Source organism: Crocodylus siamensis, chromosome 2 (assembly GCF_052110815.1).
Source record: "Crocodylus siamensis isolate JL-2025a chromosome 2, ASM5211081v1, whole genome shotgun sequence".
NCBI lineage: Eukaryota > Metazoa > Chordata > Crocodylia > Crocodylidae > Crocodylus > Crocodylus siamensis.
This window is the reverse complement of record NC_143396.1, coordinates 261,718,352-261,734,214: the sequence shown is the minus strand read 5'-3', so window position 1 is coordinate 261,734,214 and position 15,863 is coordinate 261,718,352. Positions and strand designations below refer to the sequence as shown.

At 48.2% G+C, this 15,863-nt stretch overlaps 1 pseudogene; it reads right to left on the bottom strand.

The window, feature by feature from the left end:
* LOC149872108 (uncharacterized) overlaps nt 1-15,189 on the bottom strand; it is a 19,737-nt pseudogene extending 4,548 nt beyond the window's left edge.
* Nucleotides 15,190-15,863: the final 674 nt, after the last annotated feature.

Here is a 15,863-nt window from a genome sequence, read left to right as displayed (position 1 = left end):
CATGCCTCAGCATCAGTTGGATCCAGGGAGAAGAGCCCATGTGCCCATCTCACCTGGATCCATGAGGGGGATGCTGTCACCTGCCAGAAGGCAGGTGATGTACTTTTTGGGCCCTTGCTTCCTCTCCAGGGCATAAAAGAAGTGGGAGCTGTGGGCCATCTCCTGAAGTAGCTGGATGCATGAGTGGACAAATGCACTGTGGTCGCAGTAGTCGTCCAGAGTACAAAGTTCTTCCCACCTCTCCCAACACTCTCTGCAGAGGGACGGGTTGGTTGGGTCCATGGCCAGGTGCCTCTCCAGCTCTAGCAGTTCCTGCTTGAGGTGCTTCCGAACCTCCTCCCTCTCCTGGGTGTGCCCCCAAGTGTAGCTGTAGCAAAAAAGCCAGATGTGTACCTTCCCCACATCCCACCATCTCTGAGCTGAGGGGAAATCTGCCCGTTGCTCCTGCCAGGCCAGCCAGAACTCCTGGAAAGCCTCCCTGAAGCCCACATCCTCCAGCAGGCTGGCATTAAAATGCCAGTAAGCTGACCCCAGACACCCCCAGCATGGCCTGGGCCCAGACAAGGTGGTGATTACTGAAAGGGGTTGGCCAGATGCCAAAAGAGTGGGCTTGGGCAAAGTGTGGCAAACAGCTATAGACCCGGTCAAACCAGGAGTGGCATACCTGCTCTTCCCCATCCTCACATAAGTGAAGGCCACCAGGGAATAGTCCATCAGGGAATAGTCCATCAGGATCTCCCCGAGGACACCCATGGTGGCCTCATGACTGGTCTCATGCATCTAGGGTGATGTTAAAGTCCCCGCCACGAACCAGGCACTCACAAGAGTTGAGAGCACTGATATATGTGGCCTTCTGGCAGAAGTAATCTGCCACTCTGGGTTTTTGCAGAGATGTACACATTCAAAAGGTTCAGGACCAGTCCCCACACTTCGACTCAGAGGTGCAGCAGGTGGTCTGGCACCACCTCAACATCCTGGAGAACCTCTAGCTACATGCCCAGGGAGAACAAGGTGGCCACCCCAGATGAGGTGGCTGAGAGGTGACTAAAAAGACCCTGCCTCCCCCACTCCATCTGCCAATTTGGTTCATCAGCTGGAGTCATCAGGGTCTCCTGCAAGTATACCATAGGGTATCCCCCCCTCCTAAAGGAAGGATGGGTCTCAGCATCTCTGGTGACCCTTCCTGCAGCCATGGACATTGAGGGTCATGATCTTAAATGACCTCATGGCTGGAGGGGGTGGAATAGATGGTTCAGCAGGGGCCTAACACATCTCAGTGCCTGGTGTGGGGCCCACCAGTTCACATGGCACCCTCTCATATGCATAGAGGGCATCTGTGAAACTGCGGGCCAGTCTATAGATCCAGGCATTGCAGGTTTTGGGCCCCATGCCTTGCACTGCCAGTGCCCTCACACTGGTGAGGATGCTGTCAAAATCTTCCCAGCAGTCCAAGGCTAGCTGTACCTTGCTGGCAGACAGACAGGTGTAGTCACAGTCAAGAAATACAAGTAGCTCATTCCTGGGGACTACTGGGAACATGAGGTCAGCAGGCTCCATGGATCCTGCTGGTTCTTAGGCATTCTTCTCCTGGTCCTGGACCTCAGAGGGCTCTTCTGGCACCATCTGAACCCCCTGGTCCACTAAGATCCCGGTTGGGAAAGTGTTTGGGATCAGAAGAGCTCTGTAGCCCCCTTCTTCACAAAATGGTGGGGTAGAACTGGTGCCCTGGGGGAGGGTCTTGCAGGGTCTCCAACAAGATCAGCCCTTTGATTAGGGGACCCCACCACAACCCCTTCTGCTGTGGGGTTATGGGGCAGGCTGCAGGTGAGGTTTTCCTGGGAGGGGGAATAGAGAGACCCACCAGGCATTGGGGTGGCTCTGGCATCTGCCTTGGGGTCCTGGAAAAGGGGACCTTCTCCCTCAGAATTCACTGCGGTGAGCCCCATGGCCTCTGTATCTCCTAGATCAGAGGGAGGAGGCTCTGCTGTCAGGCCTTCCTTTGGGCAGGCCTCAGTCTTGGCACTTGTGGTTTCAGGAGGTAGGCCTTGGTCAGCAGAATGAAGGGCTTCCCTCATGGGCTCCTTTTTGGGACTATCTAGCAGCCCCAAAACCTCCTCTGTGGAGATCACCTGTTTGATCTTTCCTGGGGGTGGGGTGTCAGGCACAGCTGGGGAGGCCCCTGGAGCCTGGGCTGCTCTTCCCCACCCCCCCATGTGGTGGTCTTGGGAGGGGGAGAGGAGTCCTCCATGTCTAGCTGTGCCTTGGCCTTCCTCTTGCCTTTACTCCCTGAGAGGACCTGCACCCACTCAGCCATGGGGTGGTCTTCCGGTTGACAGGCTTCACCAAGAGAAGGTGAGAGTTGCAGAGGTGAGGCAGCCACAATGGGGGCAGGAGAGGCTTGGTCCCTCTCTCTCTCCAGTTGCTGGTTCCCTCCTTGGGACTTCACTAGACTTGGTTGTGGGGTGGGTCCCCTTGAGCTCACAGGTGGGCTTGTAGTTGTGGCTGAGATGACAGGGGACCCAAGGGGGGTGGAACACCAATGGTAGGGGCACCCCTTTTTCCAGTGGGACCCTCAGATACCCTCCTGACATGACCCATAGTGCACTTACGATGTGAGTGCCCCAGGGCACAGCACCAGAAGCACTGCAGGTCCCCCAGTGTATAGAAAATCTTCACCAGGGCCCCCCAGTAAGGAATTACTAGGCACCCTTCAGCCTCCAGCCATGCTCCCACCGCCAGCTGGATCATGACCTGGCGATGGAAAGAGCACACGTGGCGGAAGGCAGGGTCTTGGCCCCACAGTGAGAGGGCCACCACCGGGGAGATAACTCTCCCCAGGGCTTGCAGCTGGGGAGCAGGGCCCAGTTGGAGATATAGGGAGGGATGGAAATGAGGACCACCCTGGTCCCCAGCTCTTCGAGAGGCTCAAGGAGGAGGTACTCGCCGTCCACCATGAGCCTCCTCTTCACTGCCTTTTGTGCAGTGGCCTCCAAGGCAAGGGTAAAGACCCCCTTGCCATGAAAACAGGATGCTGCCACAATCTTGGGGCCCCCCACTACCTGAGCCAGGGCCTGCACCCATGTCTCAAAGTGCAGTTTCTCCTGCTTGGGCAGTTGGCACTTCATGCCATGCCTGTGGGTGAGTGCCAGAAAGGGGGCCCTGCTGCCCAAGCTGGAAGGGCTAGCAGTGGAGGGTCCAGGCCCCCAGCTTTGGGTCTTCCTGTAGCTGCCTGTATATAGCTGTGCTTCCCCCCAGGGGGCCATGGTAATGGCCTAAGCTAGGGCCAGGGACAGGCTGAGTGGGTGTGGTGGCTGGTGTAGTGCACCTGGTCCCCTCAGGTGCTGGTGGTGTAGACTTCGGGGCAGGGCCCTTGCCTTTCCCACCCCCATCTGTGGAGGAGGCTGAAGAGGAGCCCTTCCCACTGCTCTTGTCCTTGGTCTCCAATAATGGGAGAGGGGGCTTGTGAACCCCTCCAGAGAAGCCCTGGCCAGGGGTGACTCCCTACCAGAATCCTACCTGCCCCTGCAGTGGAGGTTGCAAGCTTTTCCTTCCCTGGAGGAGATTGGTTGGACTCTGCCCCCGGGGTGGAGGCTGCAGGGGCATGCATCCCCTTGGGGGCTTGGCTGGGATCCACCACCATAGTGGGGGCTGCAGGAAGCTCTGTTGGGCATCTGCACCCCAAGAAGTTTCCTGCCCTGCCATTGTTTCACATGAGGGAAGACAATAAAGAAAAACAAAGTATCCCATGGGGCTGGTGAATTTAGTAGGGACAAGCTGGGTTTGTGGGGCAGAAAGGGGATAGGAAGGAAGGGAAGAAGGGGGTTGAAGCTCAATAAGCCACAGACCAACAGGAAAAAAAAGAACCAGGCTTTGAGAATGTGTGGGGGCGGGGAAACACACATGCAAGGGCTGGGGAAACTCAGTCTGGCTTACTCCTGAGAGTAGCTCCTGAGATCAAGCTCGTAGCAACCAGCCACAGTAGGAGCAGCCTTGGACAGGAAGGGGCGTGGCCAACTTCCTTCCAGAGGCTCCTCCCCCAGAAGCTCCTGAGTGTGAGTAGCCCTGAGCTGCTTGTCAGAGCAGCTTTTTGCATGGATGGGGCCAGGACAGGGAAGTTTTGATACTGCAGGGGATAGCACAGATGCTGGCCCCGGGCTCCCTCTGACTGCAGTTCTAGGAGGAAGCCAGGCAGGTTATTTTGCCCAAGTGGCACAAGTTGCCTCACACCCAAGTGCATGTCCAGGCACATGTACTGAGGCAAAAAGCCATGGCTCAAACTTGCACTGCTTCTATTTGTGCTGCTGCAAGCACATGTGCTTGCATGTATGCACATGCCCTATGTATCTATCATGATTATCTAACAAGTTATATATCTATGTTACAGCACTTTTATTTCATTAGTATTTCTGTAGCCTTTTAATGATAATTTTGGGGGAGACTGTCAAAAGCCTTGCTAAGTCAGGATATATCACATCCACTTCTCGCCCTCCACTCCCCCCATCCATAAAGCCTATCATCTTATCAATGAAAGAAATCAGTCATTGGTCAGGCAAGACTTGCACTTGGTGAATCTATACTGGCTGTTCCCAATCACCAGGGATCCTGGTTTTCTCCAATTAAAAAATAAATCCCCAATTTTCAGTTAATTCAGTCAAATCCATATTTTTCCAAGATTTAAATGCAACACCACTAATGTATCTATCTAGTGGTGTTTCATTTTAATCATGGAAAAATGTGGATTTGGGGTTACATTCTTAACCAAAATGTGGGGATTTTTTAAATCAGAGAAAACTAGGATCCCTGCTTACTGCCTTGTTCTCTTCTAAGTATAGGAGAACACTAAGCATAAAGTAAAGTCTGCTAGATAAAAAACAAACCATATACACATTTAGGCAGATCTACTGAAGGAAGATAATAAACTAGTGATATTGTGAAGTACACTGCAATCAAGTGGGTCAAGTTACTGACTAGCCAGATACAAGTTCTCATCTTGTGCTTAGGAAAAGGGACTAGTTGGGTGCTTTGCACACTTATGCATCCTATCATTGAGTACCAAAATGCCATAAGCTTACCTTACATATGTCCATGTGGTTCTCAATCAAAATGGTAGATGATGGTTAATTGGAGGTACCTTGGAGTTTGAAGAAGATGTACCCTTAAGGGCCAGAAGGAACTTAGCATCTCCAAAACAGACACCATAATGCTGAGCATTTGGCAGGTGCTCAGAATAGATTCCAGCATTTTAAACTAAAGTGGCAGAGGGTGAGTGTCCAGCTGCTCAGGCCAGGGTATTTCTGGGCATGAACAGGAAGCAGAACTACAGACACTTAAGGAAAGTTCAGGACAAATATGTTAGATGCCACTCGAGATAAGTAGCCTCTGAACACAGAGGTTTGGATCATAATTTTGGATTTAGGCAGTTAAAATCCATGTAAGAACTTTTTTGGATCTGGCCGTATATATTTTTTCCTACGAAAACTGATATTTATTGTTTAAAATTTGTGTATAAAGGAGATAAGATAAATGGTGTTACAGGAGATTTAAATGAAGAAAGAAGGGACAATATGTACAAATCCTTCTTAAGTGTAAAAGCCAGTGGGGAGATTTCCAACTCTGATTGACTTTTACTACGTATAATTTCACTATGTGTTTTATAATGGGCCTTAGGGACCTAACTACCCTACATACCTTTGATTGTATCCCACTGAAACTATTAATTTAGCTGAAAACAATAGGTTTACATAGGACTTGTTGAAACTGTCCCAGATAAGTGATGACAGTATAATGAGAGACTTGGAAATACCATGCACATGTTTTTATATTTTGAGTCAATGAAGAGGTCCAAGAAAACCATATGTAAAACATTGTTGGATATGCTACAAACAAATATCTTCTGAATGCCTGTATGTATGTGTTGGGACCTAAAAAGGAAATGTGTCTAGGGAAAGTTGCCTCAAAGCTCCTGAAACTTGGCCTGGGTAGAAGTACACAGCACATCATGATGAATTGTAGAAATTGAACTTTACCTATTGGCCAGTAGAGACATATTGAGCCTTTTGATACACTGAGGATGAAGTGCAGATGGAGGACTTGAGGACAAGTTATTTCTCTATAGGTGATACATAATCTGAGTTTCATGCTCTGGTTAAAAGTTATAAAGTTGTTTCCAACTGGCTTTGTTAAAGCTCTTGTTCTCCTATTTATGCTATAGCTGGGCCAGAATTATTATGATGGCATAATATTATATTACTGTAATTATAACCTTTGTAAATAAAACGTGCAACAATATTTTAAGGAAATAGTATAATTAAAAAAAAAAAAACATGAGCAAATAGGACAAGAATAGAACATGTACAATTTAAACAAAAACAGAGAAAGTCTTCGAAAATATAAGTAATCCTACATGGAAGGTGAGAGGAACTAGATGAATTAAAGGTCAGTTATTTCTACAATGTATAGATTTTTGTCATTTGGATTATATATATATTTTTGTCTTCCAAGGAGTTAAACTGAAAGAGAAAAATAAGATGGCCCTACATTGGCTAATACAAAGCACTCATTTATGTATGCATGCATGCATGCATTCATGTGCGTGTGCATATGCATTCTTTTTCTGTGCCTCTGTGTGTATGTAATTCTAAGCAAGTCTTTTATTCTGTTGTAGACTACTTAGCTATATTAGTCCTGTAACTGCTTGGGGCAGTTTGCGGCAATAGCAGACTGGATGGGAGGCAAAATATCCAGCATATTTAAAAATGTGTTTTTTGCCTCCCAACTATCAGGAGCAAGCGGTGGAGCTGACAAAGCCCTTCGACCAATCAGCAGCAGGAGCTACTTCTCTGCGAGCTGGACCCCTGATTTAAACCAGGTCCTAGTAGGATTAGACAAGTAGTATTAGACAGTATATAAACCCAGGCTTGAGCTAGGATGGGCATTCTGGTCCTGTGGGCTGCCAGGGAAGGAGTTCTGTGTTGAGAGGTCTATGGTTGAGAGATCTGCCTATAATGAAGAATGCAAGTAAGAAATTAGAAGCTTGCAGGGGGGAGTTCATTACACAGCACATAGACTTGGAGTTTGTGTTGTAGCCAGTGTGATTATGTTTTTATCATAGTTGAGACCAGTGGTTTGGATTTGGACTCTTAGGTAAAGTTGGAGGTCTCAGTGGTGCCCTAGGGGCAGATGGCTATGACAGTGCCCTAGGGGCCAATGGCTATGACAGGTGGCACCTGAGAAGGGGTGAAGCCTAAACTTGAGAAATTCACAGCAACTGGAAAATGGGCAGTGCCACGGACCCAGCACCCGAGAGAGACTGGAGCAAAATCAGAGCCTTAGAGAGGTGAGACCACAACCCCAAGGGGTAAAACTATAGCCTTTGAGGGGCAGATCCAGGGTTAGGGACTTACAGCCCTTCAAGGGCAAAATCATAGCCCTAGAGAGGTGGAATCATGGCCAGCGGCACATAGATCTTGAAGGGCAAAACTAGAACCCAGGAGGGGCTTAGTCAGGACCAGGGGACCATGGTCCTGGAGAGGTGGGATTAGGGTCAGAGCCCAAAGTTGAGAGAGACTAGACAAGAGAACCCAGAAGTAAGATCCAGCATGAAGGGCTTAGACTGGAAGGGCCCATCAAGAGAAATGGAATAGAAGGGAGAAGTCCCAATAAGGGTCTGAGATTTTGACCCTGTATGGGGAGAGGTGCCCCTAGAATGGTTAACTTTTAACACCTGTGAATCATGGGCATGACTAGGGGAGGCTGGAAGCCAAGAAATTAGTTACTAAGACAACTAGTACAATAGGGTACAGATGTGCTGGGAGGGCTTATCTGCTACCTGACAGCAGGACAAAGATCAGAGGGGTCTAGAAGGAAACTGCAGATGAGCAGTAGATGAAGATTTGCTCTGAGATCCTGGGGGAAGCCTCCCTTTCTCCTAAACATAATAACAGCAAGGCACATTAAGTGAGAGGGAGAAGAAACCTGGAGAGCCAGAGTAAAGCAGGAGTTGTGAGGCCACCGGGGGTATCACAGCTGCCCCGGGACTGCTACAAGATCCATCAAACAAATTGCAGTCTCTGGTAACGCAGATAGAACAAACCAAATCCCCCATCCTCTATGGGCATTAGAAGAGAAGCCATTTTCTTCTCTGGCTTCTCCCTGGCACAACAGCCTGGTTTCTCCTCATTGCAAGCTGTTCTCTCAGTCTGTCCTCTTCTCTCTCCTCTGGGTTTTAAATGCCCAGTGGGACACACCTTCATTAGAAGAATGCTCCACAGCTAAGTGTCCTTAACAGGGCTGCCTGCTCTGTCTTAAGAAGATAGACCACCTTGTTACAGTAATATATAATGCTGAACAGAATTGTTGCTTTACCTGAAGTTGCCTAATATATGGGTAATCCAGCCAAAGTTATCAGGGCACATTTTGTTAAGAGCTGTGGGAGGCAGTGGTGCTTGATTTAAAGACATTCTCCCCCCTTCCCCCCCCCCCCGCCTTAAGACACAGTTTTTTCTCTCTGTTTTTTAAAATAAAGACCATGACAAGTGAAAACATGTCTTGAAAATGGTTGATGCTTTTTTAGGGTCTCACAACATCAGCCTCTTGCCAGTTCATCTGTGATAAAAGGCTCCAGTGAAGCAATCTGAACTGTCTCACTGACCTCCCATTTTGTCACATCTATAATTTTATTTAGAGTTTATAAACATTTTATTAGCTCTTAGGGCCAAAGCCTAGTAGCTGTGAATAGCCTAAACGAATAGGCTGAGAAAATACATTGGAGATTTCCACAGAAGCATAAAAAGCATTTTGATAGAAAACCAAACCCTCAGTAGTGGGCTACTCCACTCTTAAGCATAACTGAGTTTCAGCTATCTTGAGGGAAGGCTTTGCACCAACAGGCAAGTTTCACCGTAAGTACCAAAACCTGATGGTGCTACAAAAGAACATTATCATTAATTTGGCATTTGGCATTCCTGAGGGGAGTGACTTTAAAGCATTCAAAATCATAACAGAATTGGTAGATGGTATTTAATGAAAGACAGGTTCTATAACCTTGGTCAGGCTGATCTAGAAAGAGGTATCTCTATGCTATGCTATGCTATGAGTATTTCCCATGCTTCTGGGTTTGGCTGGTTGCTGCATGGGGCCAGGTGTATTTTACCAAACTCGCAGCAGCAGAACACTGGCCACTGTTATCCCATTTTACCTGTGGCATGTTAGAGTGATACGCCTTGTAGTTGTGTTACAGGTTTGACTGTGTTCTTTTAGTAATAACTTTGAAAAAGATGTGTATGGGATGGGTTAAATAGGGGACAGCTTGAATAGGGATGATTTGTCTCAGGCAGGGGTCAGACTAGATGGCCTCCAGGGGTCTTTTCTAGCCCTTCTTTTCTATGATATGTTGGGAAACCATGGACATTTTTTGTTAAGTAATAGTCAAAATAGTACATCTGTTAAATAGACAAGTCTACTATATACATTAGGGACACAGATCCTTCTTAAATATGTCCCAAAGAATGAACATCCATTTAACAAATAGACTCAGTAAGAAGGCAAAATGTAGTGCACACAGTTGTTTACAAGAATCTCTTTCTATTCATAACACCATAGTTCAATAACATATTAAATCATTCTCCTTCCAACCCAGAACTGATGTAAGATTAACAGTCTTACAAGGAGAAATATTGTATTTATTTCAAACTTATGCTTCTAACACTGTTGTCTTATAAGCCATAGTTTAAAGACATGGAAATTACAGCAAGTTAAAAAAAATAGGTTCCACAGCTTTGACCTAGCTTGATGGACTGAAGGGAGGGTGATGAAAACTGCAATCTTAATAAATCTCCTGCAGCTAGAGGTTTAAAACTCATACTGTTTCAAATTAGTGAGGACAGCAATATTTATTTGCTGCTGAATTCTAGCCAGCATGACATTTCAGCAGGAAATACTTTATAAGACTTAAACTTATGACCACAAAACTTGCAAACTAGTACTTAAAGCATTCATAAATAGGAGGGATTTATCTTAAACAAAAACTAAACAAACAAAAACTTTAAGAAGTTATTTCTTTCTCTATCCTCCATTTGAGCAGAATAAGACATTCAGGCAAAATAATTTCCAGTTCACAAGATAACTACAAGCAAGAGAAAAATCAGGATGCAAAAGAATAAAGGGAGCCTGGCCCATGCTTTATTGCCTCAAGGTGTTTGAGAGCACACAGACAACATTGTAGTCCATCAGATCCTATGCTTTCCCTCAGCATGTCTATGTAAGCTAACGATTTTCAGAGAGAAGTATTATGTTCAAATGGCAGATTTTCTTTCCCAAAGGGAAGTAGCTGAGTTGTATGACAGGAGGAAATTGGAAGCAAAACTCATCAACAGAAGAGACAGAAACAACAACAACCAAGAATAACACAATTTCACAATATTTGGCAACATATTTTCTTTGTTTAAAAATGTCAGGCAGCTTATGTACTTCAGCAGAGCTGTGGCCCTGGAGTTACATTTGCTCATTGTGTCCCACATGCAAAAACATGTCCTGACACTTAGTGATATGCCAAAAGCAATCTGTGTTTTCAAAAGCAGGTGATATGATTGACCCAAATAATTATCAGCCAATCTCAGTATTTCAGCCTGCCTTTGAAATTACTTTTAAAAGTCTGGTTCAGGTTCAGTGGGTGCCCTGCTTAAAAGACCATGAAATTCTCTTTCCATATCAAGTAGGCTTTGAAGCTAAATGTGATGCCCTCATTGGCACCAACTCGTATCTGTGTAGACTTTGCCATTGACAAAGTGTCAAAGTGACAAAGCAATCTCTTCAGGACTCTCACAAGAGTGTTGCTATCATAGATTCAGATTGTTTAATGTCAGGCTAGCAACAAAGTCAGCAGCTCATCCTCTATTGCCAATTTCTCATGGGTGGGAAAGAGGTTGTTATATTGGTGAGTAAAAGAAACATTTACTCAAAATCAATACCTAAAGTTTCATCTACTTTTTGCCCTATGCATTCACCTGCAATAAATATTTGATGCATAATTTCAATAGATAATTTGGTTGAGCCAGGGTCAAATAAAACCCAGGTGAAAGCTACTTAATAGGAAACCATCTTTCCTTAAAATCACTCAGAAGTCCATCCTGAGTCTAGATGGCCCACTGGCCTGCCATAGCTAAGGCATGCCAATGTTAGCCAATAGCACACTAAGGAGTGATGTGACCAGGATTATGCTTGCCAGTTATGGTTAGGTCAGTTAGGGACAAACTTCAGTACAAGTCTGGAGTGAAGCACAAACTTATGCCTAAGAACCTGTAGTGAAACAATTTAACAGCTCTACCACCCACCACACAAGAACTCTTGCATAAGTATTAAAAATTAGAGAGGGCTTCTGGAAAATTAGGGTGAAATTCTGTAGTTACTAAACATAGTGTCCTAGTTTCATAGTTTCTAGGGTCGGAAGGGGCCTGAGCAGATCATCAAGTCCGACCCCCTGCTGTGTCAGGAAAGAATGCTGGGGGTCAAATGACACCAGCTAGTTGATTATCTAGCCTCCTTCTGAAGACCCCCAGGGTAGAAGTGAGCACCGTTTTCCTTGGAAGTTGGTTCCAGCTCCTAGCCACCCTGACAGTGAAGTACTGCCCCCTGATGTCTAGTGTGAATCTACTCTCAGTCAACTTATGGCTGTTATTCCTTCTTACTCCCCGTAGTGCTTGGGGGAACGGGATTCTCCCATTCCCTGCTGGTCTCCCTTGGCAAATTTATAGATGGCCACTACATCCCCTCTCAGCCTTCTCTTGTGAAGGCTGAACAGGTTTAGGTCCCATAGCCTCTCCTCATAGGGCCTGCCCTGCTGCCCCCTGATCATGCAAGTGGCCCTCCTCTGGACCCTCTCGATGCTGGCCACATCCCTCCTGAAGTGCAGCACCCAGAACTCGACACAGTACTCCAACTGTAGCCTGACCAATGTCGCATAGAGGGGGAGGATCACCACCTTGGACCTGTTCATGATGCATCTGTGAATGCATGACAAGGTGCGGTTAGCCTTACTGACTTCGTCCCCACACTGCCGGCCCATGTTCATCTTGGAATCAATAATGACTCCAAGTCCTTTTCTGCCTCTGTGCTGATGAGAAGGGAGTTCCCCAGCCTGTAGGTATGCTGCTGGTTCTTCCTCCCCAGGTGCAGTACTCTGCACTTGTCAGTATTGAAACCCATCCTGTTCCCATCCGCCCATCCCTGTAACCTGTCCAGATGTAGTTGTAGCCTGTCCCTTTCCTCTAGCGTGCCTACTTCTCCCCACATCTTAGTGTCATCTGCAAATTTGAACAAGGTGCTTTTCACCCCCTCGTCCAAGTCACTGATGAAGATGTTGAACAGTGCGGGCCCAAGGACTGAGCCTTGGGGAACCCCACTGCCCACGTCCCTCTAGGTTGAAAATGACCCATCCACCACCATCTCTGGCTGTGGTCCTCCAGCCAATTGGTGACTCATCTCACTGTGTAAGCCTCAACACCACAGTCACCTAATTTTTTAATGAGACTGGGGTGAGAGACAGTCTCGACCACATTGGCCCTTTTCCAGTCCTCTGGCACCTCACCAGAGCACCACAAGTGCTCGTAGAGCTGTATTGGGGGTCCTGCAATGACCTCTGCCAATTCCCTCAGCACTCTGGGGTCGAGATTGTCAGGACCTGTTGATTTGAACACACCAATCCCACCAGAAGTTTCCTGACTAGGTCCTCACTGATCCTGGGCCTGGCTCCACCTCCCCTGGGTCCATCTGGGATCTCAGTGTCGGGGATGACCCAATCCTTGCTCAGAAAAATGGAGGCAAAGAAATTGTTAAAAAGATTAGCTTTGCCATCGTGTGACCACCAGATTTCCAATCCTCTCCTGCAGAGGCCCCACATTACCCAGTACCTTCTTTTTACCCCCTATGTATTTAAAAAACGAGTTCTTACTATCTTACTATCCGGATCACTAGTCCCAGTTCTGTCTCTGCCTTAGCATTCCTGACAGTCCCCCTACAATCTCGAACAATGGAGGTATTATCTTCATTGGTGATGGCCCCTCCCTTCCATTGTGTCCTTCTTCTTAGCTTTAAGACATTCCTGGATGATTTTGGTGAGCCATGGAGGCTTTTGAGTACTCTTGCCTCCTTTGATCCACATTGGGATTGTCACCCTTTGGGCTTGGAGGATCGTCTCCTTAAGAAATGACCACTCTTCTTAGACTCCCAACTCCCCTCCTGTCTGGGACCTCAGTGCCTCCCCAACTAGTCTCCTTACCTCATAAAAATTGGCCCTCCTGAAGTCCAGGGCTGCTGTCTTGCTGCATGCCTTTGACACCCTGCGCTGGATGGTGAATTCCAGTAGGTGATGATCACTATTGCCCAGGTGGTCGAGAACCCGCAGTCCCCTCACCAGGTCATCGCCTGTGGCCAGGACCAGGTCTAACAAGGCATTTCCCCTGGTGAGGCTGCACACCTCCTTGGTTAGATGGAAGAATATATATGAGTGGTCAGACCTGGCTGACTGCTCTTCCCAGCAGATGTCCAGATAGTTTAGGTGACCCATGATGACCATGTTCCTTGACTTAACTGCCTCCATGAGTTGACCTGAGAATTCCCGGTCCAGTTCTTTACCCTGGTTGGGTGTCTATATTAGACCCCCACCGTTAAGTCCCTGTCCCCCGACCCCCTTGTATTCTGACCAAGAGGACTTCAGTCTGCCCCTCCTCTGATCCCATGCTCTTTGCTGATGATGTATATTGCTCTTTGACATAGAGCACCACACCCTCACACTTCCTCCCCATTCTATCTTGCCTGTACAGTGTAAAGACTTTGATGTTTACCATCCAGTTGTGTGCAAACACCAAGTTTCAGTGAGCCCCACTATGTCTGGGTTTGTGTTATCTAGCAGGAGGGCAAGTTCCTCCTGCTTGTTCCCCATACTATGAGCGTTAATGTAGAGGCATTTGAGGCATCCTAAGGGTGTATGCACTGTCTCCTAATCCCAGGACTATCCAGACCCCTGGGTACTTTTTGTGCTCATTGCCTACCTTGGCCAGGCTGTTCTTGTGGATGTCACTTGGTTCAGTGTTCCATGGTTCCCTTTGTCCTCATCCTCCCCTTCCCCCGATTAGCCTAGTTTAAATCCCGCTGGAGGAGATCAGTCAATCTGAAAGAGAACCCATGCTTACCTTTGGGGGAGAGGTGAAGCTCATCCCACCTGAGCATGTCTCTTGTTCTGAAGTATGGGTCATGGTCTAAAAAGCCGAAGCTCACCTTGAGACCTTTTCTGAAGCCACAAGTTGACCTCCCTGGTGCAGGTCCCATGGTGTTGTCCATGTCCACTCACTAGAAGGACAGATGAGAAGGCCACCTGTGCCCCTGTCTCCTTCAGCTTTCCCCCCAGAGCTTGGTAGTCCTTCAGCACATGATCCAGGTTGTTTCTGGCTGCATCATTAGTGTCCACATGGATTAGGACCATGGGGTAGTAATCAGTGGACCAGATAATGGCTGGGATCATCCCCATCATGTCCTGAATCCATGCTCTGGGCAGGCAGGAGACCTCATATGTCATGGGATCCTGGTGACAAACGGGACCCTGTGTTCTTCTCAGAATGGAGTCACCTTTGACAAGCACCCGGCATCTCTTCTTCTGGGTCAATTGCCTCCTGCGAGCCTGTTCTGTGAATGGAGTGGCTTCCTCTCCAGAGGTTTCCTCATCTCCTTCCTCTTTCTCCAGTGTTGCCAGGGTCTCATAACTGTTCCCCAGCTGGACTAGGGGAACCAGTACTGCACCACTGCAAGCAGCCTTGGCTCTGGAGGGAACCTTCTGCCATTCTGCTGTGGAGGGCACCTGGGGTTCTTCTCCCTTTGGTGCATGGCCCTGCAGAGAAAGAAAAAAAGAAAATACCCGTCAATTTCATCCTTTGCTTCTTTGATCCCCCTAAGCCTGCTAACCTCCTTCTGGAGCTCCCTCACTTGCCCCTCCAAGGCCCTAAGATGGGCACCTGTGGGACAGGTGTGGGAGCCCCCATTCCCTGCCCCCTCTGGCCCTGCCAAGCATCCCCTGCAGACCAGGGGGCAAGTTGATGCCAGCCTCCCTGTGGGCTTGGTCTGGGTGGAGGCCTTAGAGAAGCCATGGGTGGGCAGTACCCCCCGGAAAGGGGCCCTAGCATCAGTCTGTGTTGATGCCATTTTAAAAAATGTTTTTGGTGTGGTGCCTTCACCTTTCCCCTGCCAAAGACTTCCTCCTGGCCCCTCCTTCATGAACGCTGGTCCAAACACTGGCGCGCCCTTACAGAGCTCACGGCTCAGGAGCTTGCGGCTCCCTGCTGGCTCAACTAAAAGGAATTGGGGGGGCTTCCCCTCTGGATCCACCCTAGCTGCACTGGCTCCTCTGCCTCACTTACCCTAGAGGGATCAGCTGCTGCTGCCCCCACTGCTGCTGCCTCCATTCAGGTAAAGGGGGGCACATGTGTGAGTGGAGCCCCACATGTGCCTGATCAGTCCCTCTCCTTGCCACCTTCAGCCCCAACTCCCAGGGGCTGGGACAAACTGCAGCTTTTAAATGCCACAGTTTGACATTCCTGTGGCTGTCCTGCAGCAATCAGGTGATCTGGGTTACCCAGAAGTGCCTACTGGCTGCCCCCACCCTCTACATTCCCTCCCACAGGGGGAGATCCAGGAGCTCCCCAAAGGACAGCCTCCAGGGGTACTCCTCATGCCTTGGGGGGACAGTCCCCCTAGCCCTCCCCCTGCTTGTGTGCTCTGTTAGTGCATGGCTCAGGAGCATGGCTCCCTGCTGGCTCAATTAAAAGGAATCCAGGGGGCTTCCCATATGGATCCACTGCAGCTGCACCGGCTCCTCT